Source organism: Sardina pilchardus, chromosome 9 (genome assembly GCF_963854185.1).
Source record: "Sardina pilchardus chromosome 9, fSarPil1.1, whole genome shotgun sequence".
Lineage (NCBI taxonomy): Eukaryota > Metazoa > Chordata > Actinopteri > Clupeiformes > Clupeidae > Sardina > Sardina pilchardus.
In genome coordinates this window covers 29,140,386-29,164,461 of record NC_085002.1, presented here as the reverse complement: position 1 = coordinate 29,164,461, position 24,076 = coordinate 29,140,386, and the positions used below count along the sequence as shown (strand labels likewise).

Sequence of the window (24,076 nt, the reverse complement as noted above, 5' to 3'; positions counted from 1 at the left end):
ACTGTTTGCCAAATTTGAAAGCACCTCTGATCGCCATCTCTCTCACCCATTTGAAGAAATCAAATCACTTTAGTGTCTAAAATGGTTTCACAGCTTCCATGTGTATAACAACAAAAATGAGTATTCCACTAACCATTTTTACAAAATGATTACTAAAATCATTATATAACTTAATTGGACTGAAACCCTTGTAACATACTGCAATTGAAGTGGCTTTGGATAAAAGTGTCTGCTAAAGGAATACATGTAAATGAAACATTCATACTGTATTTGTGAGCACATTTGTTTTCCACTCATCAATTTATAAATAAATGTCCATTTGAGTTTATTTTGTTGGATGCCTGGAAGCTATAATAGATGTTGTTATCAACAAAGGGAAGTTCAGTCAGAGGGAACCTGGGGGAAGCATTCTGGGAAAGCATCCTGAGAGTTCTATATAGTCAGGCCACTCCACGTATGTGTTGGTCTTCTCATCATTAGGAATGTGCTGTAAGGCAGTGAAAATGCAGATCATCAAAATGGAATAATGAACTAACTGGCAACTTCTACTAAACAGGCAACAAAAACTTCTCAGAAAAAAAATGTTATTACTGAGATCATTGAGTACAAGAAGGTTCAAAATGACAGTAATTAAATCATTTGAAAATGAGAAATGTACCTTTTCAAATGGTCTTTCTTTCGAACCCTTCTGAACTGCAAAGACCCAACTATCACGAGTTCCTACTCTTTGAATAATGGAGCTTCCAAGTCCCCTAAAGATCTCACGGATTTCATCTGTCAACCTAATAAATTACAAGCAATTGTTAATTTTAACACAGAATATTTGAATGGTTGTAAAATGAGAGACAATTAGCAAACAGAAAAAAGAGTATAGAACTTGCATGGATGCTGGATTGTCATATGAAGAGATGAGTATGATATGTCCCGGCATAATTCCTCTCAGAAAGTCTCCCAAATCATCTGATTATTCAGGAACAAAAGTGACAAAGATGACTAATTTTGCTGGTTTGCAAGTTCCAATTAAACTTTAGTCAACATAAGGAATCAGTTATGCGGTTGCTCAGTGACACTGCTCAAAAAGTGGCTTCATATATCACCACCTTAAAGTTCTCCATCAAATTGTGGCCCAGTATTATTTGGAACATGCCAGTACAACTCATTATATTGACTGTGATGTTCTCGTTGTGTGAATTAAAGAACAGACCGTGTATTCGTAAAATGTCGTTTACTTTACTAAGAGGTTCACAAGCATACATCCAACACCATCGGCTCTACCTAGACTGCCCTACCTACGCATGCCTGTAGGGGTCATGCTGTACGTCACTGTTAATGAACATTACATCACTCCTTTTTTTTTTTTAAAGAATAAACATCTCTGTAAACATCATCTAAGAAAGAACTCATTCACTTGCTGTATGCTACAACATTACTGAATTGTATACAAATTGACTAATGTAAAAACAATGCTCAAACTCTCAGTTTCTTATTGTTCTTTGCAAACTATCTCTAACTCAGCAGTCTTTCAGGAATCATAAACATGCATTCATCTCAAATGAACTGTAATGCAGAGTAGTTGAATACACATTCATAAGGCTATTGATGAACTGTAATGCAGAGTAGTTGAATACACATTCATAAGGCTATTGTAAGTGTCATTGAACCTGTTATCTAAAACATTCAGATACATAACTTTGTTTTATGTCAAAACAAGTGTAAACAAGTGTAAACAACACGTATGAACATCATTTCTTTTTTTTCTTTTTTTTCCCACATTCAACTTGGTGATTCAATGATCACTCATAGTCTTTGAGGTGCAATGGCAACCGACGATTACTCCTGGATGGATACCTTGGAGTTGCCACCACAACAGCGTCATGGACTGGATCGTTCAGATCTGTTTGAACCTCGTGGGTTCCAGCATTGATCTTCTTGAAGAAGGAAGAATTCCTAGTTATGGAATGTCCACCTTTAGTTGCTGTTACCATGGAGCCTTTGACCTCTGACACAGTGTATGGCTCACTGTTGTATGGAGGTGTGAGTTTGTTGCGCTTGGGCTGCTGGCAAAGCACTGTGTCTCCAGGGGTCAGTGTGTTCGGCTTGGCGTGACGGTGTGAATCAGAGTTGGACTTCATCTTTGCTTTCGCCGTCCTATCACGCTCTCTGATGATGTTTTCAGTGCTGTTGTCGCTGGCTATGGTGAGCAGCGGGATTTTGGTGTGTATTTTACGCTGAAACATCAGCTCTGCAGGTGATGCATCTGTGGTACTGTGTGGTGTGGAGCGGTACTCACGGAGAAACGTGTTGAGTCTCTGTTTCCACGGGACGCTTTGAGTCTCTGCCACACGTATGGCCTTTCCGAGTGTGCGCATGAAGCGTTCTGCTGTAGCGTTCGCTTGGGGCCAGAGAGGTGTTATTTTGCGGTGGTGGAACCCTAGATATGCAGCAAACTTGGAAAACTGTTCACCATTAAAAGGGGGGCCATTGTCTGTTTTCAGAACTCTGGGAATGCCAAACATAGAGAACACTTTGTCCAGGACAGGGATTACTGCATTAGCTGAGACAGACCTGACTATTTCAACAACTGGGTACAGAGTGTACTCGTCTATGATGACCAGGAGGTATTCGCCAGTCTGAAAAGGGCCATAGAAATCAGCGCATATGTCATGCCAGGGAGCTTCTGGTAGCTCAGACATTCTCAGAGGTTCTGACTGTGTGACCAGCGTGTTGGCTTGACAGGCTAAACAGTTCTTAACAACGGATTCTGCTTTCTGGTCAATGTTAGGGAACCATACCTTTGATCTGAGCAGTGTCTTGGTCTTTACGACACCCTGATGTCCTTCATGGGCTAGCTGGAGCACTCTCTGTTCCAGGGACGCAGGGATGACAATTCTTGTGCCTCGGAGTATGAGGTCATCAGAAAGGGACACTGTGAGCTCTCCGCTGATTTGTCTGAACTTTTTCAATGTCTCTGCATGTTGTGTATCACCTGTTACTTTGTGCCATGTGCTGTTTCTGATGTGGGCACTGACCTGCTGCATGATCGGATCTTTGCGTGTTTCCTCCTTGATTTCCTCGAGAGTCATGGCTTTGGGTGTAGCGTGTTGAGCCACAAAGTTGACATATTCTTCTGCCACCTTCACCGCTCTTGTGTCCACACCTGTCTGTAGCTGGATGGGGTGGCGTGAGATGTAGTCGGCAGGGTTTTCTGCGCCTTTCCTGTACTCCACTCTGAGGTCGTAGGGCTGTAGCCTCAGTCCCCATCTCTCGATCCTCGCCGGTGGCTTTGAACGAGGGTTGTTCCATATGATCTCTAGAGCTTTGTGGTCTGTGACGAGAGTGAACGGGTTGCCATAGAGATATAAGTGGAAGTGTTCACAACTCCACACGATGGCCAACGCCTCTTTTTCAGTCTGTGAGTAGCGTCGCTCTACGTCACTGAGAGCACGGCTGGCGTATGCTATGGTGCGCCTCTCGCCTAGTGTGTTCTTCTGGTAAAGAATAGCGCCTAGGCCAACTGGGCTGGCGTCTACCACAAGCTCTGTGACTTTACCTGGATCAAAGTATGACATCACTGTGTTGCTGGTCAGGCTGTCCTTGATGGCCTGAAGTGCTCTAGCATGCTCTGGACCCCAGCGCCACGGTGTGTCCTTCCTGGTCAGCTCACGCAGTGGTGCTGAAATCGAAGTGAAGTCTCTGATGAAACGAGTAATTTGCCATGCCGAGCAGGCTTCGAACTTCGGTCGCCTCTTGAGGGTCGCTGGCTTCTTGTATGGCAGTAACCTTTTTGGGGTCAGCTGAGATGCCTCCAGCTGAGAAAATGAATCCGAAGAATTCAAGCTTGGGTTTGTTGAATTCACACTTTTTTTTATTGAGCGTAAGCCCTCTGTCCCTCAGTCTCTGAAACACTGCTTTGAGGCTACATGGATTAAAGTGAAAAAAATTCATCTGACTGAAATTTTTTTGGTCCAAAAAAAAAAAAAATTTGACACGCGCAAGTGATGCAAATCAAAGGGCCTTAGCGTAGACCTACGTAAAATAGGGCCATACAGACTAATTGTACCCTCCGTTTACAAGTAACACATTTTAAAGTAGGCCTAGCTATTCAATACTGCAGACTGTTGCTTATTAAGAGTGCTCCGAGGGCCGGCCATAGCCCGTTGGCCTAATAGGGGGTTGGGGGGTGTCACCCCCGAGAAAATTTATTAAATACTGTTATGTAAATGCATAAATTCTGCACACTTTCAGTCAGAGATTAGGGCCAGCATTATGCCTAAAACATGTACTGTATGTCTCCAAAACATTCCTCACCTGTTATCAGACATGCATGAAAACAATTAAAACTCACAGCCATAGGTTAACCGTCAGATAGGCCTCTGTTATTGAACATTTGGAATAATTAATTTGAAATGTAATATGCTAAAGAATTCTGATGTTTTCTGATGTCAGGATATAATTTGGTGTAACTTTACCTAGTGTGATTAGGTGACATGTTGTTTAATTAGGTGCATGTCACTTTAAGACGTTTTAGTTTTTGGGTAAGAACGTGATGCACGGCATGAATGTTAGGAGTTCCACGGTTTTTCTGACCGTGTTGGTCGTGTCAATTGTATGAGAACTGTGCTATTTGTTACAATAAACATTCAAGAATATTAACTGGAAGACCAGACGTTTTTATAAGAACATGCGTCAGTCATAGGACTCCTATTATGTAAGTTTCGTTTATTGGACACGGACCTACGACTTTCTCTTTGAAGAAGACAAATTAGGCAAACTGTATCTAGACATAGCCTTTTGAATTGTGTAAATTAACCTTGTTGGCTTATTATAATTATTTTTAGAGAAATTAGCAGTTAAACTAAACAGTAGGATAGCCTAATAGTGGCGCGGCGCAGACACAGACTTTTCCGTTGTCTGTCTCTGCGTTTCGGGCGCACCCGACTCTATTAATATTAATAATGACCGAAAGTAGGCTATATCCATGTTCTTTTTGACTATTCGTCTTTAAGCTCCCCAACACTGCCGACCTCTAAGTAGCCTAATTTGATGAGATCGGGGAACTACACAGCAAGTGCGGACAAGAAGTCATCGCAAACAACGCAGAACTTTGCGCAGCTAGTGCGTGGATGTCTGTCCTGATGCTATGCAGCGAAACAACTGTTTATTTTCATTTAACTTTTATGAAGAATAATTAGCCCAAATCATAGACTAATTAAACTGAAAAAACGACAGCTTTCCTGAACTTCTGCAAAGCTTGTTTAACCTACAAAAGCCTAATAGGCTATGCGGCTCCCTCCAAAGTAGGCTATACATCAAGACTGTTCTTTCATCTATATCAATTGGCCTTTCTTTCGTTTATTATTGTATCATTATGATGATGATGATGATTAGTAGTAGCAGCCTAATAGTGGTAGCCTAGTAGTAGGCCTAGCCTAATGTTCATCTACGCAGTTGCACGAACGCATTTATTTATTTATTTATTTATTTATTTTGCGCACAACGAAGATTTTAACATACCGGTAGGCTAAAATACAGGCCTATCACAAGGTTCACAGGTTCAACAAGAGATGGAACCATAACTGCAGCTTGCAAGGGAGATCGCCTCGCGCCGCACCGCCCCCCCCCCCCCCCCCCCCCTAAATATTTTCTTCCCGGTTCTGCATCAATCTCATGATTGACCTCTAGCGCCTCCGGTTGACGGAAATCCGTCGTAGCGACGGAAAACTTTAATCCATGAGGCTATCATCATGTTCTTTCTGTGTTCTACCGTACACTATGATGTCATCACTTAGATTTTTAACACCTTTTATGCCTTGCAATGTTTGACAGATGGCGTTTTGGAACACCTCCGCTGCTGAAGATATGCCAAAGTTCAAACGCTTATAGCGTCTCAAGCCAATGTGTGTGGTAAGGGTAGTGATGTACCTGCTGTCTGGGTGGAGCTCGAGCTGATGGTATCCGGCTGTCAGGTCAATTCGTGGATTACATCATCCATGGTGGGGGTGATGTGTCGTCGCGTTGGATGGCGACGTTAGCCTGTCTCATGTCGACGCAGACTCTCACCTTGTCCGGGTCCTTTGGCTTGGGTGGTATGACAATCGGGGAAACCCATGGCGTAGGGCCTGTGACCATCTCGATAATGTCTTCCTCCTCAAGCTTTCTCAGCTCCTCTTCCACCTTTTGCCTGACATGGAAGGGAACTCTCCTATGCGGCTGACAAGTCGACTGAATGTCTTTGTTGATGTGGAGTTTCACTTGAAAGTCTTTCAGCTTTCCAATGCCTTGGAATAATTCCGAGTATGTCTCTATTAGCTCATTTGCTACTGTGCTGACTGTTGGAGAGGACACGGAGCTCACAACTTTGATGAGGCCTAGGTCATCAGCGGTGTTGTAGCCTAACAAGGTGCAGCTATCACCCTTCATTACATAGAACTTCGCCAGAGTCTTTTTGTGTTCAGTCTCTGTGCTACATGTGAACACACCAATCCATTTATGGGAAGTGGCTTAGTGCTGCCATACGAAAATATTTTAATGTCAGCTGGGCTGAGCTGTGGACTTGGTCTCAGGGTACTGAGAACAGCTTCACTAATAATGTTCACTGCAGCCCCTGAGTCAACCAGTGCAGATATCCTTACCCCATTGAGCTTGATGTGTGTCCGTGGCTGTTTGGAGTTGACATCGCTGCTGGCAGCGAACACATAGGCTCCATCGTGTTCATCGCTGCTGGAGTGGACGTCGTCTGTGTTGGTGCTTGTGACGTTGTACACCTTATTGTGCTTTTCCTGGCGTCCAGCGTTGTCTCTGTAGTCTCTGCGTTTAGTGTCAACATCTTTTCTTGGTTGTCTTTGAGTTGACCTGCACTGCTTTGCAAATGATTAAGCTTGCCACACGCTTTACAGTCCTTTCCTTTCGCAGGGCAGTCGCCATTGTGTGGGTACTGTCCTCCGCAATTTCGGCACTGGCTGTTGGGCTTGGCTCTCTCGGCGCGTCGGCTGAAGGCTGCTCGCCCCTTCTGGTGCACTGCGTTCACTGACGCTGCGTTCTCTTCCATGCCTGCGGCTTGCTGCTCAGACAGTTCCATCCCTCTCCCGTACTCTAACAGGTCATCTAGGCTAGCTCCTGACTCTCTGAGAGCTCTCCTGCGCAGTCTGGCTGAACTACAGCTCTGAATAACTTGTGCCTTAATTTCGTTATCGACGTCGGCAAACTCACAGTTTTTTGCTAATATGCGCAGCCTGGTGCTATATGAGTCTAAATTCTCGTCTGGCTGCTGCACTGCCTTTCTGAACATGTAGATTTGATATTGCACGTTCTTTTTAGGTTCGAAGTATGTGCTGAGCTTCGTCTTAACATCTCCGAATTTGTCCTGATTGGCAGCTAACGTGTCATAGATATCATGCACACGCTCGCCTGCTAAGTGCAGAAGCAATGCTTTATGTCTAGCATCTCCAGTAATGTTCATTGCAGTGATATAATTGTCAAACCTTTGCAGCCATTTAGTCCAACGTGGTCCCACGGTAAGCGGATCAGCCTCGACATCGAATGCTGGCAGAGCGACTGTGTTTACTAGTGTCATTTTTTTTTTTTGAAAAGTCTTTTTCGTTGGCTAACGTTACTCCAGTGGCTGAGTTAGCTTGCACGTTGAGTTAGCTATTCTTCACCTCAAGTGTCTTCCTAGTATCCGTTCGTTTACCTTTCTTCCTCTTTTTGCTTTTGTTTTTGAGTGCAGGTTTCTCCTTCGGTTTTGTCCTCGTCGCCAATGTGATGTTCTCGTTGTGTGAATTAAAGAACAGACCGTGTATTCGTAAAATGCCGTTTACTTTACTAAGAGGTTCACAAGCATACATCCAACTAGCCTCGCGAGCCATCCACGTACTTCCAGCCAAGGATTGCCTCCACTACGAGTCTGGCCGTGCTCCTCTGTGGAGCATTCTGCTCGGTAGAATTGTAACAGAACGCCCCCCCCCTCCAGAAAGCAGCCAATAAACGAAGAGACGGGTTGGTGGGGGCGAAAGGGGGAGGGCGCTCGTGACGATGACGTTAAACGCCTGCGCTATGTTGTTATGAGTAACTATCGCCGATTGGGTGAGAGCTGTCCAATCAATTCAAACCAGAACTGGGCGTTACTTCCCGCTTCCTGCAAGCGCTTCAGAGCAAAGAAATTCCAGACCATAATACGAAATGAAATGGTAGTATTATGGGATGGTTAGGACCAGGCTAACATCCAACACCATCGGCTCTACCTAGACTGCCCTACCTACGCATGCCTGTAGGGGTCATGCTGTACGTCACTGTTAATGAACATTACATTGACCTGTGTCTTTCATTAAAAAGTATTTTGGTTTTAATTACAGTGCATGAAAATGCACTGTACTGTTCTTCCTAGGCTTCTTATTACATTGCATGTCAATGCAATGTACTGTTATCACTGTTCTTCTTCTTCTTATAATTATTATTATATCTTCCGACCAAAATCAACGATCAAAGGCTCTAGAACCACTGAACCGTTTGACGTCATTCAAGCACTCCTACAAAGGTCTGGAAACGGAGATTTGTTCTATAATTTTTCACATTAGTGAACTTTATACTTTTTGAGATATTTACGATAAAAGATTTTAAAATTCCCATAGAGTTAACGTTGAGACCCTTTGGCGGTAAAGATTAATTGTTACGTCAGTGCTCAGCTGTCAGTAATCAAGGATCTTTGATCCAAATGCCACCGCTGCACCAGGCTGTAACAGCTATGAAAACATTCTACCATGCCACTGCTGTAGGCTAAACGAGGATGTTATCGTCTTGTCTCCTGCTACTCCTTACTTGATTTGTTTATATCGTTACAGTAACCGGTTTGCTCTCGGTAACGTTATCAACAGCTAAAGACAATCTAACCTAACGTCAACGTAAACACTGTATTTAGCTAACGACAAGCAAGTTACTAGCAAGTTAAGCAACTAGTTGCACCATTTAGGTTCAAGCCTTCTTACGTTTCTAGTACAAACTGCATTGCTATCATTTTCACGTTTGTTTGTTAGCAAGCTAGTCGTTTTAGCTATAGGACTTGCCAGCCAGGCAATCATTTAAAGCTTTCGGCATCATTCACAAATTAAAAACCTTTGTTAACAGCGTATTGTACATTCCTATTAGGACAATCACACACCTGGAAACACTTCGAAGAACATACTAGCTCATCCTGTAGGCTAATATGTGTAGCCTACATAAAATATCCTACTGTAAGCTAACGTTTTTTGCTAGATATCCTACCTGTTGCTGCATCATCGTTAATTGATTGGCGTTGTTTGAGATTGTATTCCGTGTTCCAATGGTGTCTAAATCTATAGCCTATGGTCTACTTTTAACCTGCATTAGTGTATATGAAGGCTATGTAAGCTATCCTACCAGTCGTCACTGTAGGGTAGGCTAGTGCTAAAGTGTCAGCTCTTGCAACTCGTTTTAAGTAGGCAACTTCATTTCAGTCTTTTAAAGAGTTATTTTCCAAAATAGCCTATATCCACAATTTTGCTGCATTTTCACAAATCACTTTTTAAATGTGACTTTCCAAGTAATTTCAGTGGAATTGTAATTGGGTTATTGTTATTTATCTATTCTTCTGTGCAGCCTAGTTGTCTTTTTAACTATAGGCCTGATACAATGTTTTACACAGTCAGCAACCTTTTTGCATTTACATGCAATGGTAATTAGAGTGCATGAAAATGCACTCTACTGTTATCCGATTTATTCTTATTATTAGAGTGCATGAAAATGCACTCTACTGTTATCCGATTTATTCTTATTATTGATATTCTTCTAACGCTTTTTGTGCGTGCAATTCAGCTTCAACCGTTTAACGTAGAAACTTCATTCAAACTGCGCTGCGTAGGTCTTACTTAGGTGACTTCAGCTATGTATTTTTCAACTTTGTAACTTTTATACTTTTTGAACTATTAAATAAAAACTATTAAAATTTCCCCATAGACTTAACATTACATTATGACATCATAATAGGGCAATTAGAATCTTATGCCAGGTGGCCAGTCCAGGTGCAGCAGCTCTCTCTCTCTCTCAGGCTTTTAAGCATACAATCTCATTAAGACTACAGATCCTGTTTCACTACTTCCTCTATCCACAACTGTTTCAAAATAAAAGTCCTTACTGCAATAATACACTATTAAATCATTTAACCATTGAAACTGCTCAACTATTTAACTGTTCAACCATTCCAACTGTCAGTTATCATCAACTATGCCTCCAGTCAACTACATGAAACCTCCATGTACCTAGCAACCAACATAGCAACCATTAAAATTAAGCGTTTATGACCGTTTCCATAGTAACCAACATGATTTTACTACAGTAACTTCTTTATTCCTGATAGTGGCCACCATAGATACCCTATCAACAAATGTTTCAAAATAAAAGTCCTCACTAGCAAGTTAGCTAGTTAGCATGGTTAGCATTGTTAGCATAGTTAGCATTTTTTGCATAACTGCTAGAAATGATTAGCTAAGTTAGCTAATCAACCTGGTTACCATTGTTAGCACAGTTAGCATTGTTAGCATAGTTAGCATTTTTAGCATAACTGTTAGAAATGATTAGCTGAGTTAGCTAATCAACCTGGTTAGCATTGTTAGCATAGTGAGCATTGTTAGCATGTTTAGCATAACTGCTAGAAATCATTAGTTCAGTTAGAACTGTAATGTTTAAGCTTTAAACTGTCTACCTTCACACTATCAGCTTTCTTTAAACTATGCAACCACCATGTTTACCCTAGCTACACCTTAGTAACTATATCTACATTATCTACTGTATCTATACATTTTTGCATTTTCATGCACTCGTAATTTCCCTGGAATTACATTCTCTAGTTGATATTTTTCTTCTAACGCTTTTTGTGCGTCTAATTGAGCTTCAACCGTTTGACGTAGAAACTTCATTCAAACTGCGCTGCGTAGGTCTTACTTAGGACACTTCAGCTATATATTTTTCAACTTTGTAACTTTTACACTTTTTGAACTATTAAATAAAAACTATTAAAAATTCCCCATAGACTTAACATTGGATTATGACATCATAATAGGGCAATTAGAATGTTATGCCAGGTGGCCAGCCCCACCTGCAGCAGCTCTGTCTCTCTCAGGCTTGAAGCATACAATCTCTCTGTGAAGACTACATATCCTAAACTGTTTCCTCTGTCCACAACTGTTTCAAAATAAAAGTCCTCACTGCAATAATACACTATTAAATCATTTAACCATTGAAACTACTCAACTATTTCACTGTTCAACCATTCAAACTGTCAGTTATCATCAACTATGCCTCCAGTCAACTATATGAAACCTCCATGGACCTAGCAACCAACATGGCAACCATTAAAATTAAGCGTTTATGACAGTTTCCATAGCAACCAACATGATTTTACTACAGTAACTTCTTTATTCCTGATAGTGGCCACCATAGATACCCTATCAACAAATGTTTCAAAATAAAAGTCCTCACTAGCAAGGTAGCTAGTTAGCATATTAGCATTGTTAGCATTTTTAGCATAACTGCTAGAAATGATTAGCTAAGTTAGCTAATCAACCTGGTTAGCATTGTTAGCATTTTTAGCATAACTGTTAGAAATGATTAGCTAAGTTAGCTAATCAACCTGGTTAACATTGTTAGCATAGTAAGCATTGTTAGCATTTTTAGCAGAACTGCTAGAAATCCTTAGTTCAGTTAGAACTGTAATGTTTAAGCTTTAAACTGTCTACCTTCACACTATCAGCTTTCTTTAACCGATGCAACCACCATGTTTACCCTAGCTACACCTTAGTAACTATATCTACATTATCTACTGTATCTATACATTTTTGCATTTTCATGCACTCGTAATTTCCCTGGAATTACATTCTCTAGTTCCTTCCATGGAATTACATTTTCTAGTTATTATTCTTCTAACGTATTTAATGCAGCTTCAACCGTTTGACGTAGAAACTTCATTCAAACTTTGCTGTGTAGGTCTTGCTTAGGACACCCGTGCTATGTATTTTTCAACTTTGTAACTTTTATACTTTTTAAACTATAAATTAAAAACTATGAAAATTTCCCCATAGACTTAACATTGTGATTATGACATCATAATAGGGCAATTAGAACCTAATGCCAGATGGCCAGGCCAGCTGCAGCAGCTCTCTCTCTCTCAGGCTTTAAGCATACAATCTCTCTGTGAAGACTACATATCCTGTTAAACTGTTTCCTCTGTCCACGACTATTTCAAAATAAAAGTCCTCACCGCAATAATACACTATTGAATCATTTAACCATTGAAACTACTCAACTATTTAACTGTTCAACCATTCCAACTGTCAGTTATCATCAACTATGCCTCCAGTCAACTACATGAAACCTCCATGTACCTAGCAACCAACATAGCAACCATTAAAATTAAGCGTTTATGACCGTTTCCATAGCAACCAACATGAGTTTACTACCGTAACTTCTTTATTCCTGATACTGGCCACCATGGATACCCTCTCAACAAATATTTCAATATTGAAGTCCTCACTAGCAAGTTAGCATGGTTAGCATAGTTAGCATTGTTAGCATTTTCTAGAAATGATTAGCTAAGTTAGCTAATCAACCTAGTTAGCATCGTTAACATAGTTAGCATTGTTAGCATAGTTAACATTTTTAGCATAATGATTAGCTAAGTTAGCTAATCAACCTGGTTAGCATTGTTAGCATAGTTAGTATTGTTAGCATAGTTAGCAATTTTCAGCATTTCCGTTAGAAATCATTAGTTTTGTTAGCATAGTTAGCAATTTTCAGCATTTCCGTTAGAAATCATTAGTTAAGTTAGCTGATCAACTTGGTTAGCATAGTTAGCATTTTTACCACAACTGTTAAAAATCATTAACTATGTAAACCAGGGGTCTTCAACCTTTTTCAGCCCAAGGACCCCTTGACTGTGAGCGAGACTGAGCATGGACCCCCACACCTGGCACACCTCAAATCATGCCTATCATTTGAACCATCAGTCATTAGTGCCTACATGCATGCACGTACGCGCACGCACACATTCTAAACATAAGTTATTATTAACAGGGGGGTAACTGCTTTATACAACTCGTTTCTGATAATTCTTTACATAGTGTTGCATAAACTCGCCCTATAATAGAATGAATGTCACAAGGGTCAACTAAGGTGGATATGTAAGGGATAATCAACGACGCGCCGTGCGTTTCTAGGAAAATAATGCACGTTCGAAGTGTTAATAAGCTCCCGACGCCGCAGGCATTATTGCAGTGCATTATTTTCCTATAAACGCACGGCGCGGAGTTGATTGTCCCGTTTATACCACTGCTAGGCCTACTATCATTTTCGTTTATATCGCCGCTGTCTTAAATACAACGTTGCTGTGTTTACTGTTACATTCACATTGGCGAATTAATATTCAAGTGTGAGAAGCTCCGCTTTAACCCTCTCTGGTGGTATAAATTCAGCTAAATTCAGGCAAAGCTTCATTTGCTCAACCTGATACAGACAGAGAGCCTCTTCATCTTGTGTAAATATAACTTGTCTTACACAAGGAAACACAAACACACAAGATTATCGTTATCGTTTCATTTTGATGGTATGACATCGCGGAGAACGTTGGATTAATAAATTCACGCAGAACGCCTTGACGTGCAAAGACCAGACTCTCATTTAAAAAAACAAAAAAAACAAAGCAAAACATCACACAGAACAAATAGGCTACCCCGCAAAGTTCAAGGTCCATCAGTCCCGACATTAAGCAAACGAATCAAACAGTCGAAACGTAATTTATCTCCAAGAATGAAAAGAACGAGTTTGTTAATGGTCAGATGCCGCTGAAAACGAAGCTATTTAACTAAAACGCACGGGGGGGGAAAGTGTTCCATTGGGTAACACACTTGTTACAGGGATCACATTATCACAAGCATGATTCATGGGTAACCTACAATGTGTTATTTAAAAACGAATATGAAGCGATTTTCATTGAACATTATGTTAACTTTGACTAATGTTATTTTTTGGAAGAGAAAAAAATGCTTCAGACGAAATATTTTCGCGGACCCCCTGCAGTACCTCCGCGGACCCCCTAGGGGTCGCGGACCCCCGGTTGAAGACCCATGATGTAAACCAATCAACCTGGTTATCATTGTTAGCATAGTTAACATTTTAACATACCTGTTAGAAATCCTTAGTTAAGTTAGAACTGGAATGTTGAAGCTTTAAACTGTCTACCTTCACACTATCAACTCTCTTTAAACTATGCAACCACCATGTTTACCCTAGCTACACCTTAGTAACCATACAGTACCCTCCAGAATTATTGGCACCCTTGGTAAAAGTTGACTAAAAATAGGTATAAAAAATAATCTTTAGGTGATTTATTGTACTCCCACAATGAAAACAATGAGGAAAAATATACCCTGCAAGGCAAGCAAATTTATTCTGAGAAAAAGGAAAATCTCATAAAGAAATAAATATTTTTAACAAAAACAGCTTGCTCACAATTATTGGCACCCCTGAAACATATTATGTACAACATTTAACAGGAGCATTTTCCTATGTAAATGCAACGTTTTAAAGTAAATCAGAGTGTCTGTGAACTTTCAGAAGTAGTTCATGACGTTCTTTTTCACTATGGTATGAAAATGAAGTCACTCAGAGGCTAAATCCTCTAGTCATTTTTCAACATTGGAGAGACAAGAGAATACACTAAATTGAAATAAAAAGAAATTGTGTTGACATTTGTAAGTGAGAGAATGTCTATGGAAACTAGGTATTTTGTTGAAAATGCCTATATTTCCAGTTAAAATGATGACTAAAATGTTCTAATCATCTGGAAATGTGGCAAACATGCTTGGACAAAGACCCATGGCTATTTTGCTCCCACGCACAGTATGGAGGATGGTATGATAGGCAAAAAAATCCATAAGAACCACTGTTGAGAGTTACAGACAAAGCTATCATCTTGGGGTCACCAAGTCCCCCCCAAAAATCTTCAAAAGTGACCTCACTGCTAATAGATTATTTAGACAGCATGTCAGGTTAAAGCCAGTAGAGTCATTTAATGAACAATGTAAATGGCAGGAGTTACTGAATGGTACCATGACATGTCTGGGAGTGTGGTCTATTGTCAGATGAAAATAAAATTATGCTCTTTTGCTAAAACACTTAAGGTGTCTTTGGCGTACATAGAAGAATGACTATACTAAAAAGAACCCCATGCCTAATCAGAATTATGGTGAAGGGGCTGTGCTATTGTGGGGCTGTTTTAATTCCCAAAGGCCTTGGGAACCTAATTAAGGTGCATGGCATCATGAACACCAAGAAAAACCTGAACATTTTCAAAGGAAATCAAACAATCTCTGCCAAGGCCCTAAAAGTTGGTCATGATTGGATCATTCATCAGGTCAATGAACCAAAACAAATGCACAGATCAAAACAAATATGGTTTACTGAACACAAAATAAAGCTTCAGACATTGCCATAGCAGTCCCCTGATCTAAACTCCATAGAAAAACAGTGGGATGAAACAACGAGAAGAATGCACAAGTGTGGACCTAGCAATCTGGACGATCTGGGGAGGTTTTGTAAAGATGAATGGTCTTAAATCCCTTACTTTGTATTCTCAATCTTTATGGGGTGTCAGAGAAGAATATTACATGCTGTTTTATTGACAAAGGGAGGTTTAAGAAGGTATTACAAGTAGGGGTGCCAATAATTGTGAGTGACGTGTTTTTATTAAAAACATTTATTTCTTTATGAGATTTTCCTTTTTCTCAGAATAAATTTGCTTCCCTTGCAGGGTGTATTTTTCCTCATTGTTTTCATTGTGGGAGTACAATAAATCACCTAAAGATTATTTTTTAGACCTATTTTTAGTCAACTTTTACCAAGGGTGCCAATAATTCTGGAGGGTACTGTATCTACATAATCTATCTATACATTTTTGCATTTTCATGCACTGGTAATTCCTTGGAATTGCATTTCTAGTTGACCTTTGCAGTAGCATACTGTTGCCACAATTGTTGAGTTGGAACTTCCTAAGGGTTGGGTATAGGATCCCTAAGTATCTTCTCAGCTTCACTCAAAATAAGATCTGATCATAGCTGAGTGACTGACATCTGACTACATCCAATATTTTTTTGCTCGCTGTCTTTAACAAGAATGCAGTTTATCTTGGGTCTTGTTTATGCATGTTCTCAAATACGCAGACTAAGAATATGGACAATCTACTCAAAAGGACTGTTTTGTAAAACAATTCTAAAAGAATGCAGTCCACCTGAAAGTAGTTAAGTTCTAAGAACTTAAATAATCTTCAGATCAAGCCTGAAAAAATGTATCACTTTTTGTCTTTGGAACTACAACGGCTCGCCCGTAACGTCCAATCGAAATTGGCGGTGAAGCCATCAAAAAGGAAGTGAGCTCATATCTCAGCAACCCTTGCATATATGAAAACCAAACTTGGTACGTGGTCTCATGATCCCATCAGTAGAACGCTCCAGGAATTTGGTGACCTTTGACCTCTACTGTGGGCGCTGTGCTGCTACCGCGACTGCCGAGCTGCTGCTGCGAGCTGCCACTCTGCTGCCTGGAGTCTGGATCGAGCATGCTAACGTTAAGCTAGAAAACAAACTGTCGCTGTCGGGGTCCACTGAGTTGATGATCTGCAGGGTCGCCCACGACTTCAGACTGATGTGCTTCTGCTGCTCTCCAGCCGGCCTGCCTAGCGCCGTTGATTCCTCCGGGTTGGTCTAGGCTACAAAGCTGTGCATCATCATTACCCTGGGACTTTTCTCGGCCGTCTGGCTTGAATGCAGTCAATTTGGACTAGATTGGCGTGGACTTTTCTGGTTTTGTTTGTATTCATTATTTGATTGATCTTTGTTTGTTTTGTGTCTTGTGTCTTGAGCTGTTTTCAGACAGGTTTTGCACACATTTTGCGATAATTGCTTACCGCATTTCTGACGGTAGCGGACATTCAGAAATGAAGCATATATGCGCAATGTATACGGCCACCTGTTGTTCACATCTAATGTAGAACTTCCGTCAATTGGGCTTTAGTTCGCTGGGCAGATAATGACACCTAATAAATGCAGCCGCACTGACAGCTGTGCATGCGAGTGTAGTTTTCACACCGGGAGTAGCCTTGCTTCATTACTGTAGGTTACGAAGGATCTGTAACTATGGATCTGTGAGGCCGAGGGGTGACCGTCACCAACCCTTTTTAGACCGTAGTGACGGTCAGAGTGAGGTCGAAACAGATCTGCAGCGTGTTAGAGAGATGTAGGCTAACTGTTCAGTGATATCGGGCACTTTAAATACACGTAATACTTCCCTTGATCATCACTGACAAGTGCAGATTCCCGCGATTGCTGTTCACATAGCAGCTGTGAGTGGCAGTGGCAACATTACTAGGTCGGCAGCAGGAAAAGTTCCGATATTAGTTATGCGGACATATGCATTCAGACAGCACAACGAAAAAAAACCTACCGTAAAATGTCCGTGAACATTGCGTAAATACACGTCTGTCTGAAAGCGGCTTTGGTGTCACGGGTACGCTGACGATTATGCCACTCCGTCCGTCATCTTTTGTCTTGTCTCATGATGTTGTTATTTTGTAAATTTGTTTGTTTCATGCCGTCACGGGTACGCTGGCAACTACGCCACTCCATTTGGTACTGTTTGTATCAGTGTTGTGTGTTAAGCACTTTGGGTTGGACTCTGTGCATGTGAAATGCGCTATATAAATAAACATTACTTTACTTTACTTCACTCTAGGGGCACTGCAATTAAGACATGCCTTTTGGGCTGTAGTTGCTGTTGTGCTTAGAATTAGTGGTGTCTGGTAAAACTGTGGAAGGTCCTTAAGCTTGAGAGATGACAACTTGTGACATCAACATAATTGATTCGGCCGCCATATTGGATTTCATCTGATCCTCACCAAAATTGGCACAGACCATCTTCAGCCCATGCCTTATACTGTAAGTGCATTGATTTTTGTAACAACTGACAGAAGCGCATCACAGGCAATCAAAATTGGCGCCGATTCCGCCATACAGGAAGTGAGCGTATATCTCAGCAACCTTTGTATCTATCAAACCAAACTTAGTACATGGACTTACTTACTTACTTAGGCCCATCGCTCCCAATGGAGCAAAGGCCATCCACAACTTTTCTCCATCCAACACTGTTTTGGGCTGTCCTTTCTGCCTCTCCCCAGCTGGTTCCCAACCTCTTCAGTTCTGCCTCAGAGTCCCGCCTCCAGGTGTTTTTGGGCCGTCCCCTCTTCCGCTTCCCCTGTGGGTTCCAGGTCAAGGCTTGGCTTGTGATGCTATTTGCTGGTTTCCTAAGGGTGTGCCCGATCCAACCCCACTTTCTTCGTAGTATTTGTTTTGTTTGGCCACCAAATCCTAGAGATCCTCTTCAGGCAGCTGTTAATGAATGTTTGGATCCTTTGCAAGGTCTTCTTCGTCATCCTCCACGTCTCCGAGCCATAGAGAAGGACAGAATTGATGTTGGAATTGAAGATCCTCACTTTGGTTGTCATGGCTATTTCCTTAGAGGACCAAATGTTCTTCAGGATGATGAAAGCTGCTCTTGCTTTCCCAATTCTGGCTGCTACGTCCTTGTCGGTGCCACCCTGTTTATTCACTATACTGCCGAGGTAGGTGAAGGAGTCCACTTCTTGGATATTTTCATCTTCTATTGAAATTGGATGCTTAGTTGAGTTGTTGATTCTCATTATGTTGGTCTTCTTCTTATCTATCCATAGCCCTACCCCTAGAGATGTATCTGCCAGCTTGGTGGTCTTTTCCTGCATCTGTTTTTGGTTGTGTGCCAGTAGAGCCAGGTCGTCTGCAAAGTCGATGTCATCCAGTTGCATCCATAGGGTCCACTGTATGCCGTTCTTCTTTCCTGCCGTTGTGATCCTCATGAAAGGTGATAGGAGGCATCCTTGCCGTACTCCAGTCTTGATCTCAAAGCTGTCTGACACTTGGCCTGCATGTAGCACCTTGCATGTCATCCCCTGGTAGGTTTTTTGGATCAGGCTGATGATCTTCTCTGGTATTCCATAATGTCGCAGTAGCTTCCATAGTGTCTCCCTGTCCACGCTGTCAAAGGCTTTTTCATAGTCTATGAAATGTATATACAGGCCAGAGTTCCATTCGATGGATTGTTCCACAATGATGCGGAGAGTACAAATCTGGTCCGTGCAGGATCTATTGCTCCGGAATCCGGCTTGCTGGTCTCGCAGGATGGGGTCCACTGCTTTACTCATCCTGTCCAGTAGAATCCGGTTGAGAACTTTACCCGGAACTGAAAGCAGAGTTATATCTCTGTAATTGCTGCAGTTGGTAAGATCGCCCTTTTTTGGTATTTTAATGAGGATTCCCTCTTTCCAATCTTTGGGAATGATCTCTTCCTCCCATATCTTAGAGAAAAGGCTGTGCAGCATATCAACCGCAGTCTTTATGTCGGCTTTGATAGCTTCGGCTGGTATACTATCTGGTCCTGGAGATTTTCCATCCTTCATGGACATGATTGCTTTCTTGATCTCCGCTTTGCTAGGCTTATGAGAATTTATTGGCAGTGCTGTTTCCGCTGGTGTAATGTCTGGTGGCTTGGCTGGAATAGGTTGGTTCAGTAGCTCGGTAAAGTGTTCCGCCCATCTTCTTCGCTGGTCTTCATATGTTGTAAGTGGGTTTCCGTGTTTGTCCTTTACTGGTTCGTCTGTCTGTTGAAATTTGCCTGCCAGCTTTTTAGTGAACATATAGAGGTCTTTCAGGTTGTCTTGACCTGCCGCCATTTCTGCTTGTTTAGCGAGATTGTTTATGTGATCCCTTTTGTCCCTCTTAATACTTCTCCTCACCTCTTTATTGGCTTGTGTGTAGTTGTTCTGTGCCCTTACTTTTGCAGATCTTGTTATACTTGTGTTCAATTGGTCTTTCTTCTCCTTTCTTTCCTTTAGTTTCTGGTGTGTTTCCATGGAGAGCCATTCCTTGTGGTTTTTCTCCTTTTTCCCCAGTATTTCTTCACAGGTGTCCTTCCACAACTTTTTTTGTGTGCTGCCATCTTGTCTCTATGTCTGTGTCTGTGTCTTCGTCGTGCTCCTGTAGTTGCTGGTATCTGTTGGTATGGCTGATCTGAAATCTTCTTTGTACTTCTTTATTTCTAAGAAGTCCAACGTTGTATCGTGTTCTTCCACTGGGGGTTGTGGAGTGCTTTTTCAATCGAAGTTTTGCAGTCATTACCAAGAGGTGATGGTCTGATGCCACATCTGCCCCTCTCCTGACCCGCACATCCTGGCATGATCTCCTGAACTTTCTGCTGATGCAAATGTGGTCAATTTGATTCTCTGTGATGTGGTCCGGGGATCTCCATGTGGCCTTGTGAATCCTTTTGTGGGGGAAGGCACTGCCTCCGATTACCAGATGGTTAAGTGAGCACAGGTCTGCAAATCGTTCTCCATTTTCATTCATCTGCCCCAATCCATGTACACCCATGATGTCTTCATAGCCTGTGTTGTCGGCTCCAATCTTAGCATTGAAATCACCCATGAGAATGGTTATATCCTTTCCTTTTTGTCTAAGTAGCACATACTGTAGTTGTTCATAGAATTCGGCTTTCTTTTCCTCTTCTGCGTCGTTTGTTGGGGCATAGCATTGGATGATGTTCAGTTTGATGCTTTTCTTCTTGGTGGCAAATTTGGCCGTGATGATTCGTGGATTTACTGGTTCCCAGCCTATGAGAGAACGCTGTGCCTCTGGAGCCAGCATCAAAGCCACCCCCTCTGTGTGAGGTGCACCGTCTTCGGTATGGCCAGAGTACAAAACCGTCTCTCCTGATGTCAGTCGCAGCTGCCCTGTCTGCAGCCACCTTGTCTGCAGCCACCTTGTCTCACATAGCCCCAGGAGAGAGATGTTGTAATTCCTCATCTCCTGTGCTACCTGTGCTGTCTTCCCTGCTTCATACATGGTCCTGACATTCCATGTAGCAATGTTTGTGTTTGTCCTGGGGGTTAGAAGGAGGGTCAGCCTAGCAGCTTCCTCTCGGCTTTCACTGCTCCGCGTCATAAACCTCCTATGTGGAAGCCCTTCCTCACCCAGGCCGTGTTGGTTTTGAATTGTTGTTGATGCTTCTGTAACATGCTTTTTTGACGGGTAGGGTTGTTGGCCCTACGCCAACCCATTTAACTTCTGGGCGAGTGGTCCAATTAGTCTCACCTCTACCCTTTGACCTGTCCAGCATGGGAGGCCCTACTAGGTGCTTGCGCCCTACTAGGTGCTTGCTACCACACGGTCCATCCCTTGTCGCGGGGTGGTGGCTTGAGTGCCTCCGTGACCCTGAGAGCTATACCAGTACATGGACTTAGGGCTGTGCAATTATTCGATTTTAAATTGTAATCACGATTATGTGTTTAGGATGATGTTAAAAATGTGAAATCATAAAATCGATTTTTCACTTTACAGTAACTAGGGTAATTACGGTTCTTATTTGCAAGCATTGCATTTTGTGGCAAAAGTTCAATAATTTTTCTTAATATTAATAATTTAAAATTAATTATTAATACCTAAAATTGTTTAATAAGAGCAAGATTTGCACTTTAAATCTCATTTGGGAAAATGATTAGCAAAATGTTCAATAAAAACATTCAACGTTCAATTCAAAACATTTCATCAGGGTTTTGTTTGTTTGTCTGTTTGTTAGCAAGATAACTCAAAAAGTTATGGATGGATTTCGATGACATTTTCAGGAAAAGCCTGAAATGACTCAAGGAAGAATCCACTAAATGTGATCCATATCACCGTCTGGATCCAGGAGGCGGTTATGTTTTTGCTTGCTTGCTTGGCTACACAATGCGATGCTTTTATCACAAAATGATGGTTTGTTATGACAATTTGATCTTAAAGCAATAGTTCGGAATTTTGGACATAGAACCTCATTTCCAACTCAGTCTGGGTGATAGGCTATAGGTCGGTGAAGACCATTTTCAGTGAATTTCTGCCCTTCCTATGAGTTGCAGCGTTCATCGCGTGCTAATCTGGTGCCAAGATAACGCAAGTCAACGGTAACATCCAGCCTGCCACTGAAAACACTCCACAGAACACCCGAAATAAATACATTTTAACGTCAGACTATCGATGCACATGCCTAGTGTTGACAGTGTTGGGAAGGTTACTTTAGAAATGTAATGTGTTACAGTTACAAGTTACCCTGTTTAAAATGTAATAGTAGTGTAACTATTTGAATTACTTTTTCTGAGTAACGTAACTAATTACTTTTGATTACTTTTTGATTACTTTTCTGATTTTTTAATGATATATATAGTCCCCAAATCCATGCGAAGATTTCGGCCTTGGTCTACAGGCGGCCGAGCAGTTCTGTACAAGCGCACCAGGCAGCAAGGGCATTCAATACATGAATTAGGATCACATTTTTTGTGAGGATAATATAATGATAATCATAACACGTTTACAGGCAGGCTACTACGCTGATGGCGTTGTAGACGTGATAGAGCCTATCAGAAGGTCCTGTATCAAACTATGGCTGTGGAGGGAAACAATTATTTTTACATACAATATTCTTTGCAAGGTTTTGCTGACAATATTGAGATGTAATTCAAATTGTAATTTTGAAGAATTTCAAAAGTACCTGTAATTGAATTACAAATGTTTCTACAGTAACTGTAATATATTACTGTTACATTTATTTTGTAATTTAATTACGTAACTCAATTACATGTAATGCGTTACTCCCCAACACTGAGTGTTGATAGAATCATGTTAGAAATAAAACGAATCGCATTGCAATAGCCTACTTTGTTCCCTGTATGGCAGTGGCGGATTGATATTGAGAAACTAGTCCCTCAAAATAATCATAATAAATCATTGAGTTGCAAGGTTAGTTTTATTTCTAAAATTATTCTATCAACACGGACATGTATATCGATAGTCCGACGATTTCATTGACTTGTCTCGGGTGTGCGGTGGAGTGAGTAAGACTGTTGTTGATGTCAGACTGATGTTACCGTAGAAATGTGTTAGCTCAAAACCAGCGTTAGCAAAGGGGGACGCTGCAACTGAAGGAAGGGGCTAAACGCGATAAAAACGGTCTCCACCGACCTATATCACCTCGGTAAAGTTGGAAATGAGGTCCTATGTCCAAAATTCCGAACTATTCCTTTAACTGTTCCACTAGTATGGATCACAACCTGTCAGAGACTGAAAGTAACCTAAACAAAATGGAGGAAATAAAGCCAATAAATGCAAATGTTTGTTGTAGTAGGCCTAAGCATGCAAATGGCTTTGTTCATATCATCATAACAAAAAAGAAAACATGAACATCCATCTGTTCCTGAACATGTATATTTGCATCCCTTGGTGTATATTGATGACAGAGAAAGCAGAGAGAGAAAGCATTAGTACCTTGGAAGTGGAAGTCACTGCTCACAATGTTACCAGTTTCATCTATGGAAAACAGAAAACGAGTGAATTCCAGCAAATTACAGAAGTAATGTGTACTACTAATTTAGCATAAGCATAAAAACATAAGTTAAGGACAGATATTATATTAAATCGGGATAATCAACTGAAATCTGGATTACTATTTTACTAGATCTAGATTATAATTAATTAACAACACGTTAATGGGTGATGAACACTAATCTTGGAAACACTAATCTTCTGACAATTGACGGGAATCTGACACTCACGATCCAGCAGCGCAATATTTAAACCTGGGCCTGTGTTCAAATTTTCTGCACTCACGATCCTAGGCAAACAAAAAGTTGTGTTAGTGTCTTTCCAAAAAAAATCACTCTAGAAAGCTAGAACAGCATATGACAATAGAAATGCTATAGGAATTTGTAAACCTACACTTTGCCTTGAAAGCAGATCTTTGGGGGCACCACATCAGCCACTCCACTCCTGATGTAAAATGCAAACTGGTCGAAGGAGCAGCCTTTACGTGAGGGGCACTTCAACCTTGGCAGTACATTGCCTGGAAGAACAAGTCAAACAAAAACATTTGTAAACTATTGCTAAATGATTTGTTCCTCATTTGT

The 24,076-nt window shown here is 41.3% G+C and overlaps 1 protein-coding gene across 2 annotated transcripts in view; it reads right to left on the bottom strand.

Annotated features, from left to right (window-relative positions):
• Window positions 1-23,912: 23,912 nt before the first annotated feature.
• The window catches only part of cfap20dc (CFAP20 domain containing), a 36,543-nt gene continuing 36,379 nt past the window's right edge, over window positions 23,913-24,076 (bottom strand). For both annotated transcript variants that reach the window (XM_062544624.1, XM_062544625.1), the window contains one exon: window positions 23,913-24,012. The gene's annotated coding sequence lies outside the window, so the exon portion shown is untranslated. The remainder of the gene's footprint in view (window positions 24,013-24,076) is intronic.